This window comes from Vicugna pacos, unplaced genomic scaffold, assembly GCF_048564905.1.
Source record: "Vicugna pacos unplaced genomic scaffold, VicPac4 scaffold_77, whole genome shotgun sequence".
Taxonomy (NCBI): domain Eukaryota; kingdom Metazoa; phylum Chordata; class Mammalia; order Artiodactyla; family Camelidae; genus Vicugna; species Vicugna pacos.
Window position 1 is genome coordinate 1,780,424 of NW_027328758.1, and position 12,473 is coordinate 1,792,896.

Consider the following 12,473-nt stretch of genomic DNA (forward strand, 5'->3'; position numbering starts at 1 on the left):
CCACCAGCCCTTCTGGTACCACTGATGCCCACACTTCCATCCACAACAGTTTCTTCAGGACACTTACGCACACATAACCATCACACAAAAATGATTGCTTAGATATATTTTAGGAGAAATAACATTATGAGAATGCCAAATTCATGACAAGTCAGAGTCAAGACCCCAGAGTATTTACTGAATGGGATCTCACGTGTGCTCCGCAGTGATCTTTAAACCCTTAGGACACAGTCATGGAACAGTAGGCATTTTCTTTCTTTCCTCCAAGTTGGCTTTACTGGAGAACTCTGTAGACACAGGACGACTCTGGATCCCACCTCTACTATTTACACAAAGGGCTCAAAACATGGAGAGGGATCAACGCTGGTGCCACCGGCTTCAATGTGCGCAGTTCCGTGTCCAGCTCCTCGAGGAGCAGAGCTCCCACCACAGGAGCAGAGCTGCCCCCACGGGCACTGCCGTGCCTGCAAGAATCAGGAGTCTGATGAGTGAGCCTGGTGCGGGCAAGACAGGAAGCAAGCACCGCTCCCTCAAGCTCTGCAGGTGATCTCTGTGTCATCTTGAATATATATAGTCAGCATTAAAGATGTTTGACAAGAGGGTAAAAGGTAAGGCCTCCCCAAATCTCCACGCCTTCCTTTAGTGGGAGTCCTGTTAGGACACATGGTGACAAGAGACGCTGGCTTTACATGCGCACGTTGCCCTCAAGTCTGCAGGGGAGGCCACAGTGCTGCCTCTGCCCCACCTCCTGCCTCATCCCCCAGACCTCACGGGGCCGATGACATGTTTCTCTGACTTTCTCCCCTTGGTATTGCTGCTCTTCCAGCTTTTAAGAGCTCATAAGAACCTCACCAGAAAATCTTTATCAATGAACCTAAATCAAATGAAATCAACTACAGAAACACACTGCCTTCATCATTACTTTACATTTTAGGAAGAAATTCTTGAAGACAACTCCCTGACCTGAAGGGATGGATGGAGGAGAAAAGAAAAGAAGACAAGCATTTTGGCCCCCAAAAAATGAGATGTAACCAGATGGTGGCTAGTTTTCATTGCACCTCTCTTCCCGCCCCAATTTCACATGCCCCTCCCAACTGAACTCATCAGAACTCGACTGAAGGAGACGGCTGTGCAAATTTATTGGAAGCTAAAGAAATCGCTCCTGAAGCAGTCTCCCAAACCCAGCGAGAACACTGAAAGATGACCAGTGCCATGATCTGAATACTAAAACACACAGATAAAAACTCCGCCTCTCTCCCTGGTGGGTGTACTTACAGTCGGGGTGTCACCGTGCAATTTGTCAGCATCCAACCTATAAAAATGAAAGGGACACCAGTTTTCAAAATCACAGTCCCTCTGAAACAACTGGTAGTCAATAAGCGTTTGTCGGCAGCAAAAGTCGATTTTCTCCCCTGCACGTGGAGGTCAACACACAGAAGAGACTGATGATCCCCGCTGCGAGTGTAGCTAAGTGTGTCTAAGCAAACTGGCTCCATCAGCCTCCTGATGAGCAGGGGAGTGTGTGAGCCGCGGGGCTCTGCAGACTAATGGCCAGGCAAGGAGGGCTCTTCCTTATTTTGGGGAGACAAACGTGGAAGCAACACTCGCTGGAAATAAATTCTAATTAAAATTTCAGGTGCGGTTCCTGCAGCGTAACCCAGACCAATAGATGGGGCTCCCTCCGTGCTGTCCGGTCATGTGAGCCAGGCTCATTATTATACCTGTGTGTTTGGTTTAGCAAGTGAATCATATCTCTTTTCTGGAAATTACTTGAGGGTGGAAAACCTTCCAAACATGTTCATTTATTTGCTGTGGAATTTGTTTAATCCTCTTAAGAGCATTTACAATGACAACCTCCTTAAATAAGCATCTTTGCCTGAGAGACCTTTCCAGGCACATGCGCCGAAACCTAGGACAACCCAGAAGCAAGATCAAAACCGTTTCAGCTGCACAGCACTGCAGAATGTGTCCAGTTTGAGAATCAAGGATTTTTTTCTCCACACCCTTTTACTCTTCTGCCCAAATTAATCAGACTCTGCTGCTCTTGTATACTGAGTAACATATGACTCATCTTCTCTGCCTGTAAAATGGAAATGGGAGATATTTCTACCCAATAAAATGTCATAGAACTAACCACCAAAATTATATATATTAAAAAAAAAAAGCCAGGGCTTTATGCTGTCCAGCGTTATGAATCATTTATTTAATGTGTCAATTGATACAAGAATAAACTTTTCTAAATGTAAAACCTCCTCAGAAATCTTCAACTACTATTCAAGAAAAATATCACAGAAAATTTATGAAAAGTATTTAAAGGAAAATCATTTTTAACTGAATCATATTCTAGGCACACTAAATAAATTCTCTTTAGAGAACCCCTAGTTTTTTTTAATAAATGACCTATAAAAAGACACCCAGCATTAATCAGTAAATCTTCATTCCTTATTTTTAAAATTCTTAAGGCATGCTATTTTTCTTAAATCAAATGAGGAGGAATTCGCAAGCCAATGGACAACGGAATTACCTAAGAAGACATTATAAAGCAACAAGAGCAACTAGCACTTTGCCAAGCATTCTGCCTGATAGTCACTTATACCATCTCATTTTGACCTGACCGCTTGGAGGTGAGTTCCATCAGCCCATTTAACACTTGAAGAAACTGAGGCTCTGGGTGGTCATGTTTCCAGTACTTGATGGAGCCAGGATCCAAGCCCAGGTCTTTGTCTATAGAGCCTGTGCCTTTACCAGATCACACTTACATTTCTCACACTTCAAATGCACTCAGTCCCCGGGGTAACACACCTTCCTTGCGTTTCTGAGAGTTTTAGGAAGTACTGAATTACAAGGACTAAGCAGACATTTGTGTGGGCTAATTTTTTTATTTTCTGATTTTCCTGAATCAGTTCAGGCTGAATTCAAACTACTTACGAGGAGAAGTCCTGAGGCAGAGGAGAGAGGGGAAGATAAGCCAGACATAAAGAATTTCAAGAGATCAACTTCATTAACGAAGCTAAGTATTAAATAAAACACTTCAGCAACATGCTTGTCAATAAACCTTGGTGTCTCTGTCTCAGCCTGAAGGAGGGTAAGCCCTACAGCCCATCTGCCTTCCTGCCACCTACCCTGGATGATCCTGGTTCCCTCACCTGTGACACGTGTGTTCTCCAGGGAGTCTTTGTAGAGATTAAGCGATAAAAATATATGCAAAGGGGATACTTATTTGCTAGACAGAAGGCACTAAACAAAAAATAAAATTATTTTATTTCATGAAAATGGGAGGTAGGTCTCCCAAATAAACATTCCTGATAGAATCCCAACAAGGACTTTAATTTATATGCCAGAAATTGTAAAATAACCTTTCTTTTTTATAGGCTGTATCCATTCTCCATACTTTTTACAAATCCTGGCTGTTATCCTGAAAATCTATTCCCAGAACTTGGCATCCATCTCCCATATTTAAATCCTTTAAGTTTGAAATTATGATGAAGCCTGGGCACAAAAAGATTCACACCATAATTCACAGAATAAACAAAGACCACAGGAACAGGGCCACCTCCAGACCCCATTAGCTCAGGACAGGCTCCAAACTTCATAAAATCTGATGCATGCTGTTTGAACAGAAAGAAAATTGAATGTGATCAAGGAGGCTGACACAGAACACTGGCCGGCTCAAGAGACGACTCCTTCACCCTCTCGTCTGACTTAAGTCATCTAACAGTTGTCAGTTGATCTCTAACTAAAAGTAAAATAGGGGTAGGGTTGGAAAGTAACATTTTTTCCTACAATATATACATATTGTCAAGTAAAAATTGGCACTTGTCATCTGCCTCTAATTTGATTAAGTCATGAGCCACTGCAGCTGCTGACCTTCAACACCCTCTGAAAGTAGTTCAGGGAGATCAGAAATGGGGCGCTCTGTGCTGTGGGAAAATGGGCAGAAAAGCCTTCAGATAGTTAGACATTTTCAGGAAATTTTAAGATCCCAAATTCTTGCATCTCCTCCTATCTAGAAAAGCACTAAAATCATTAACAGAGACACCTGCTCCTCGACTAGCAGCAGCCTCTGCCTTAACGTATACTTGACTGCACGTCCCCCTTCAATGAAATCTCATATACTGCTGAGCTCCCCCTCATCTTCAGAGCAGTTCCTCCGAGCTCTCTGAGATGCTGACACCTGGGCTCTGGTCCTCATTTTGCCCCAGATAAAACTTAACCCACAAATCTCACGTTGTGTGGTTTATTGACAGTACCACAAAAATGAAGCTTACATACATGAACTCACAGTAAACATCCAGTGTCAAACATTTCTTGACTTAAATTACTTTTTAAAAGTAAATAATTATTCCATTTCTTAGATATAGCACCTTTAAATATAAGTTAGCAGATATTTGTGAATCTTAGGAAAATATATTCTGGAAAAACTTTTAGCTAATTAATAAAAAAGCTATTGTGTGGAGTTATAGAAATTCAGATGTGGAAAAGAATAGTATTGTAACTGAAGTTCTTGTAATTGCAGAGATCCTGAGGCCACAAAAGACATATAAATTTGCCTGATTTTACACACTGTATTTTAACAGAAAGCTTAGAACTAAGATCCTGGTCTTTGAGAGAAAAAGACTTGCTCTGCTGGTGCAGGGTGAAATTTATGAAAATGGGTGGTGAGAAAGAACCAGAATGTGGGGGCCTGGGTGAGGCAGCAGAGGAAAGGAGGGTCTCACCTGGTCGTGGGTGAGAAATAGGCTCCCACAGTGCTGGTGTGATGGGCATCCCTCAAGTGCATGAAATTTACTATTTAGCACACCTGCCACCGAAATGCACTCAAGCTGTTTAACTGGAAGGCTGACCGGGAGGCTTTCTCAGTGACACAACAAGCTATTTTCACGTTAACTCTACAACTACAGGAAGAGAAAGAATAGAAAGCTGATATTAATTATTAATAATTTACACCAAGAACCAAGGGATTTCCAGGAGAAATGTAAAGACTTATTGGAAGTTTTATTATGTGAACATACTACCAATTCAATTGTCTTAAAAGTTGTTCTATAAAATATATAGTCCTTTGTTGTTCCAAATCACATTTGAAAGAAATAATGTTTCTTAAGGGTGTTTCTGGAATTTTCTTCTATTTACTAATACCAAATCTCAGAGCTTTAAAGAAATGGAGGGTTGGAATTTCATCCACTCTTCTCTAGGCAATTTGTAGTTCCTTCAAAGAACAAGGGGGGAATCACACAGAAAAGCATTTGAGCATCAGGCTGCTTACATTTCCTCCAGAAGTCTTGGGAAATAATGTGGAAATGAACAGCAGGACAGAAACCTGGCGGGAGGGTCACTGGCTACAAGGTAAGAATAACTGTGTTCTCCAACATACTCTGGTAGCCACTAGTTTAAATGAACTGAGCAATTGTTCCAGCATACACGCAGCTCTTCATGAAAATCTCAACTGTTACCTGCCGCTCAGTGCAGTCCGAAGCAATGGACGGACTGCAGAGGACCCCGGTGGCTCATCGTGGTGTCTTACACCACATGCAGGATGATCGGTTCCTCCGCGCCCACTCCCTCCCCTCCCCTCGAGGGAGATGGCTGGTCCTGTGTTGAGCTTACCTCATAGCAAGCTGTCTCTCAGCCCTCTGTCTAAAGCAAGATAAAAGCAGGAAAGCTACCTGAGACTTTACAGAACCATCCCAAAAGGGAAGTGAAGCACCTTTCTTCCCTCCTCTCTGCTGCCTGGAATGTGGACCTGATGGTTGACCCTCTGGCAGCCACTTTGGGCCATCAGGTTGATGGGCTGAAGATAACAGGCAACTTGTTCTCTGACTCAGGGGCCATCATGCAAACCAGCCCTGGGCTACCGATTGCTTGACTTCTTTATGTAACAGGGAAATACAATTTTAGCATGTTTAAGCCACTGCTGTTATCTGGGGAACTAGGTGTTGTACATTGCCATGGTAAGACCTAATAATAAAGTTAAATATTCACCAAAAGCTATTTACCAAATAGTTAATAAATGATAAAGAGATCTTGATTTTTGTTTTAATGCTATGAAATGTAAATCAAGTTTCAGCATATGCCAATAAAACAAGACACTGTGGAGATAAAGCAAAACAGAGTTTGTTGAACAGGGACCCAAAGCATCCTCCTCTCCAAGGCACAGAAGGACAGCCCTGACTCTACGTGCCAAGGCTGGAGTCACATGGTCTCCCTGTTTTCCTTGTCTTGGGTTGTGTTTTGTTTCCAGCCTTGGGAAAAATGGATAAGACTGCTGGTCAAATGATTTCAGGAGCAGCTTCCATCGTGTAGAACCTCTGTGTCTTCTTTCATCTGCCTCCTGGAATGTTCTGACACAATTAATCAGTCCAGCCTTCTAAATTGAGCAAATGGAGCTCAATCAATTTGCTTTCAGACGGAGTTAAAAATAGACATTAAAAAGCATAACTAGGAAATTTTATCTTCCAGAGGTCATTGCACAGATGAAATAGGAGAATATCTGTGAATCACTCTGTAAACACTAAGTACAATACAAACAATATTAGTACTGATTCTATGTTACATTCATCAATAAAGGAATACAGAACCCTTTCTTACCAGAAGGAAAAGGTGCTTTGTTATTTTCTGTCACTTTAATTCTTCAAAATTTCTATAAAATTGATGTCTTTAAAAAAGTCAATGCACATTAGGAACTAATTTTAATTCCTTCATCTCCCCCGGTTTAACACATATCAAGAATGTTACCATTTCTAGATATTTTATTTAGGAAAGCCTTTGGTATACATGAGGCACAGAGCACAGCAAATTGTCAGTATCACTCAGGATAGGAAAACCATGTTTGATACCGGAACTTGAAGACATGAAGAAGATGCCTGACATGTCCCACTGACCTTTCAAGCTATTCTTTTTCAAACACTTGTTTCTTCTTCACCCAGAACAGACACGCATTTGTTGATGTGAGACTCTTTAAGTGAAAATGTCAGCCCATCATTACCACTTTAGAGACTGAAATCTTACCCTCCTCATCCATGTGGACATAGCATCCTTACGGATTCCTAACATGAAAAATGACCATCGATGACATCTCAGGATGCTCCAATGCAGAGGTTCTCTGCTGCAGTGAGGAAGAAAGAGCCGTGTGCTTCAAGATGCACTTACTGTCTGTAGCTCACTTGGCAAGACATTGCAACTTGTCTAAGCTAAAGCTTAAAAGTGGACAATAGAGAAAACGTCCATGGCAAAGCGCATTTGGAGGCTAATTCCTTGGCCCCACTTCATCGCTTCTCAAGAGCCGTGGGCAATACCTCGAGAAAGGCAGCAACATGGTACCCAAATATTCAAAAACCTGCACCTTCTGCTAGTTGACAGTAAAGAAAGTGTCATCTGGCTCAACAGATCTCCCTGTGTCTCTACAGTTTACGGCAAAATTTTCTTTATTTTCTCGGTTGGGGGACACTCCATTTTTGAAAATCCCCCTCCCTGCAGTAGAAGTTCTTAGTTTCTGAATCACAATGCAGGCTTGAAGGGGGGATAACAGAGCTGACAAAACATAGATCACTATTTATTCCTTGATATATTTTTGGCACATGGACTAAAAATCTTTGGTCAGCTGGACATCAAGATCATATCTAATTTACACAATTGGGAACTGTCATTTTACTACCAGCTCCTGAAACAGTCATGTGGTCACTAGGTCATTTTTCCTTCCCTTCACCCATGGATTTGATGATTTCTAACCAGACACAATACATTTTTGAAAAGAAATCTGTTTCACCTTTTGCTTTTAAACTAAATTTGTGTACCTGACCCTGACTTCACTCTAACATTCACAAAAAGCTATCCAGGGACACCCCCTTTTGACATCATCTCTAGCTGTCTTGAATACACTGCTGAGCTGATTCTTCCAAATCATTAAAATATATATGCACATTATGCTGTGGTCGTCTTAAATTTGTGGCATTTTCAGTAATCATTACCTCTTTGGATACTTTATTACACATTTAGCATTTCTTTATCCAATTCAGTTACATTAGTATATAAGATTTCAAAAGAACTGCTTTCTCAAAACGATGATATTTAACATCTATGGCCTTTTCTTAATCAAGTAATTCCATAAGGCTGTCAAGGACAGCAGTGAAAGTTGTGTGTGGTGATTGCTGCTTCAGAGTCTCTGGTCCTGCCCCATGATCTTGCATGTGTTTACGCATCCTTGTGAATGTCAACACATCAGTCTAATAGGAGCTGAAATTAAACTACCTGGATGCTAATTTTTCTTTTTAAAAACAATAAACTCAATTTCCCCTACAAATTCTTTATTGTTTCTCATACTGAGGCTCTTCACTTTTCCTAATATGTATATTAGGTGGGGAGGGGGGCACAGCCCTGAAAGCCTGCAGACAGCACCAACTCTATAAGATTAACCAGAGGTGGCCGTGGATGTTGCGTGACTTCAGCCACTGAGCACGAGCACCTGCTGTCCCTCCAACTGTTCTGCCTCCATTGTTGACAGCCCTGAAGGTCACTGCACCTTGTAAAATTCTACAACATTACAGTTCATATATTTTTAAAAGGTATCAAATTGTGAAAGTCGTCTGTTGTTTGTGTAAAATGGGGGTTACTTGCCTTTGCTCATTTCAGGCTAAACTAAGTCCAGAAGGACACACACACACACACACACACACACACAGTTCTGAGTGCCCCCAAAGAAATGTTTGAAAGGCTTCGGGACAGAGGTGGCACTCAAACCTTTGGAAATTTGAGCTCTATGAAGGTATCACTTATTCAGAAATTAAGGATTATAATTCTAGACCAAGAGAATCAGAATCCCCCACAAGTTACTTACCAGAATTTTTTTAAAGAAACTATCCTCCCTAAAATCCAATGATAAATCAAATATCCATGGAAAGAATATAGATCAGTAATATCCAGCAACAATTTCTACACTAATGCTGATTAGCCATCAGCCCAAACCAAAGGGCATAGAAATAAGATACCTGGAGATAAAGAGATGGAAGAGAGGTATTAAAAAGCAAGAATATAAAAGAAGTAATGGCCCTATGGAAACCTGCTCATTTTTTTGAAATAATTACTTGATTAAAGGAACTCACTCTTGAGGATTGGAAATGCACCAAGAGGAAATCTAGCAGGGAAAAATGTAGAAGTAGGTCTCAGTTTTCTCCGAGGCTAATCCTAAATGAAAATAATTTCCTTGGCTTCCACAATACACAACCTGCATTGATGTCTAAGCAGAAGAGTGAGGAGGAGAGAAAACCGAATGTGTGTGGAAGCCATCCTTCACCAACACTGCTGGAAACACAGAATTGTGGTGTTGGGACACTGCCTGACCAATATATATAACAGCAGGAATAAGCTCTACCATGTTTCTGAGCAAAAAATGCTTTTAGCTTTAAATCTACTCAAGTAAACATGCAGAGAAATCATGGTAAGTGCTTGAGATGTAGCCTTGATGTTTAGGTGAGCTAAAGAATGCTTCTACACTTGTTCCATTTTGGAAACATATGTGAGTGGAAGCCAACCTTCACCTACGTTTTTAAGAACCCAGAATTTCTGGCCTCGGGGAATTACGGTACTTACTTATATAAGGGGAGGCACAAGCTCCAGGTGGCTTTTCCATTCCAAAGAGCTTTTACTTGAAACCGGCTTTCAGAATCATGCTGAGAAATCAGAGTTAGTGTTTCTATATGTCACTCCACCTTTTCTGCTGTATGAAAGAACTCCACAACATATGCTCAATTTTCAGATATGTATGAGTTTGGAAGCCGTCCTTCAACTAGCTAATTGGGAACCCACAGTTTCTGGGGTAGGGAAACTACGCTACATACATATCTATGGGGATGCCCTAGTACCAAAACAGTTTTTCACTGCAAACCGCGTTTACTTGCAACCGGCTCTGAAAAACATACTGAGAAAACAAAGTGTTTCTGTGTCACTTAACCTTCAATGCTGGATGAAAGAACGCCTCTCCACATGATAACTTCTGACATTTGAATGTGTGTTGGAGCTGCCCTTCACCTAACTTGTTGGAAACCCAGAGTTTCTGGTCTAGGGGAACTATGCTACTTACATATCTAACCGGAGGCAGTCGCTCCAACGTGGTTTTCCTAAGCAAACCGCTTTTACTTTGAAACCGGCGTTAGTAAACACACTGAGAAATCAGAGAATGTGTTTCTACATGTCACTCTGCCTTTTATGATGGATGAAAGAACGCCACTCCACATGCTCTATTTTCAAATCTGTATATGTATGGAAGCCGTCTTTCACCTATCTTGTTGGAAACCAGAGTTTCAAGACTAGGGGAGCTACGCTGCTTTCTTATATTTGGGGACGTCCAAGCACCAACTTGCATTTCCACTGCAAACCGCTTTACTTGAAACCGGCTTTGAGAAACATGCTGAGAAATCAAGAAAGTGTTTCAGTATGTCAGTTAACCTTCAATGCTGGATGAAACAACGCCTCTTCACATGCTCACTTATGACAGCTGGGTGAGTGTTGGAGACGTCCTTCATTTAAAATGTAGGAAAACAAGTGTTTCTGGTCTAGGGGAACTACGCTGCATACGTATCTAAGGGGAGGCACTCGCTCCAACGCAGTTTTCCACACAAACAGCTTTTACTTTGAAATCGGCGTTAGTAAACATGCTGAGAAATCAGAGAATGTATTTCTACATGTTACTCTGCTTTTAATGCTGGATGAAAGAACGCCACTCCACATACTCTATTTTCAGATCTGTATAAGTGTTGGGGCCGTCCTTCACCAAGCTTGTTCGGAACCCAGAATTTCTGGACTAGGGAAACTACGCTGCTTTCATATATATGGCAACATACGAGCACCAACTCGGTTTTCCTATGTAAACCACTTTTACTTGAAACCGGCTTTGCGAAACATTCTGAGAAATCAGAGTAAATGTTTCTGTATGTCACTTAACCTTCAATGCTGGATGAAAGAACGCATCTCCACATGCTCACGTCTGACAGCTGAATGTGTGTTGGAACTGTCCTTCACCTAACTTGCAGTAAACGCAGTGTTTCTGGTCTTGGGGAACTACGCTACTAACATGTCTAGGGGGAGGCACTCGCTTCAACGCGGTTTTCCACAGCTAACCACTTTTACTTTGAAACTGGCGTTAGTAAATATGCTGAGAAATCAGAGAATGTGTTTCTACATGTCACTCTGCCTTTTATGCTGGGTGAAATAAGGCCTCTCCACATGCTCTATTTTCAAATCTGTATATGTATGGAAGCCGTCCTTCAACTAGCTCGTTGGGAACCAACACTTTCTGGACTAGGGAAATAACGCTGCTTTCGTATATATGCGGACGAAATAGCACCAACTCGCATTTCCACTGCAAAATGTTTTTACTTGAAACGGATTTCAGAAACATGCTAAGAAATCAGAGTGTTTCAGTATATCACTTAACCTTCAATGGTGGAAGAAGGAATGCCTCCCAACATGCTCACTTCTGGCATCTAAACGTGAGTTGGAGCCATTCTTCACATAACTTCTTCGAAAACAAGGGTTTCTGGTCTAGGGGAACTACGCTGCTTACATATCTAAGCAGAGGCTCTCGCTCCAAAGCGGTTTTCCACAGCAAACCGCTCTTCCTTAGAAACTGGCATTAGGAAACCTGCTGAGAATTCAGAGTAAGTATTTCTGTATGTCACTTAACCTTCAATGCTGGATGAAAGGACGCCTCTCCACAAGATCACTTCTGACATTTGAATTTGTGTTGGAGACGTCCTTCTAACATGCTGGAAAACCAGAGTTTCTGGAATACGGTAACTACCCAATTTACATATCAAAGCGGAGGAACTCGATTCAAAGCAGTTTACCAAAGCAAAGTGATTTTTCTTTGAAACCAGCATTTTACAGTAAACATAAAAGGCAGAGTGAGATGTACAAACACGTTCTCTGATTTCTCAATATGTTTCTTAAATCCGGTTTCAAGTAAAAGCGGTTTGCAGTGAAAAACTGAGTTGGTGCTAGGACGTCTCCATATATATGAAAGAAGCAAAGTTTACCTTGGACTGAACATCTGGGTTTCCAACAAGCTAGGTGAAAGGCGGTTTCCACACTCCTACATTCCTGAGAATTGAGCATGTGGAGAGACGTTCCTTCATCCAGTATAAAAGGCAGAGGGACTTCTAGACACATATTCTCTGATTTCTGAGCATGTTTCTTACGCTGGTTTCAATGTAAAAGCGGTTTGATCTGGAAAACGAAGTTGGAGCAAGTGCCCCACCTTACATATGGAAGTAGTGCAGTTCCACTATACCAGAAACTCTGGTTTTCCAACAAGTTAGGTGAAGGACGTCTCCAAAACAAATCCAGATGTCAGAAGTAAGCCTGTGGAGAGGCGTTTTTTCATCCAGCATTGAAGGTTAAGTGATAAACAGAAACACTTTCTCTGAGTTGTCAGCATGTTTCTCAAAGTTGGTTTCAAATAAAAGCGGTTTGCAGTGTAAAAC

General features: G+C 41.5%; 1 long non-coding RNA gene across 1 annotated transcript in view; it reads right to left on the bottom strand.

Moving 5' to 3' along the window:
* Positions 1-441: 441 nt before the first annotated feature.
* The window catches only part of LOC140694652 (uncharacterized), a 74,290-nt gene continuing 62,258 nt past the window's right edge, over positions 442-12,473 (bottom strand). Inside the window, exons 4-5 of the long non-coding RNA XR_012070234.1 lie at positions 1,276-1,312; positions 442-464 (exon numbers count right to left, since the gene is read on the bottom strand). This is a non-coding gene — a long non-coding RNA (uncharacterized lncRNA). The remainder of the gene's footprint in view (positions 465-1,275; positions 1,313-12,473) is intronic.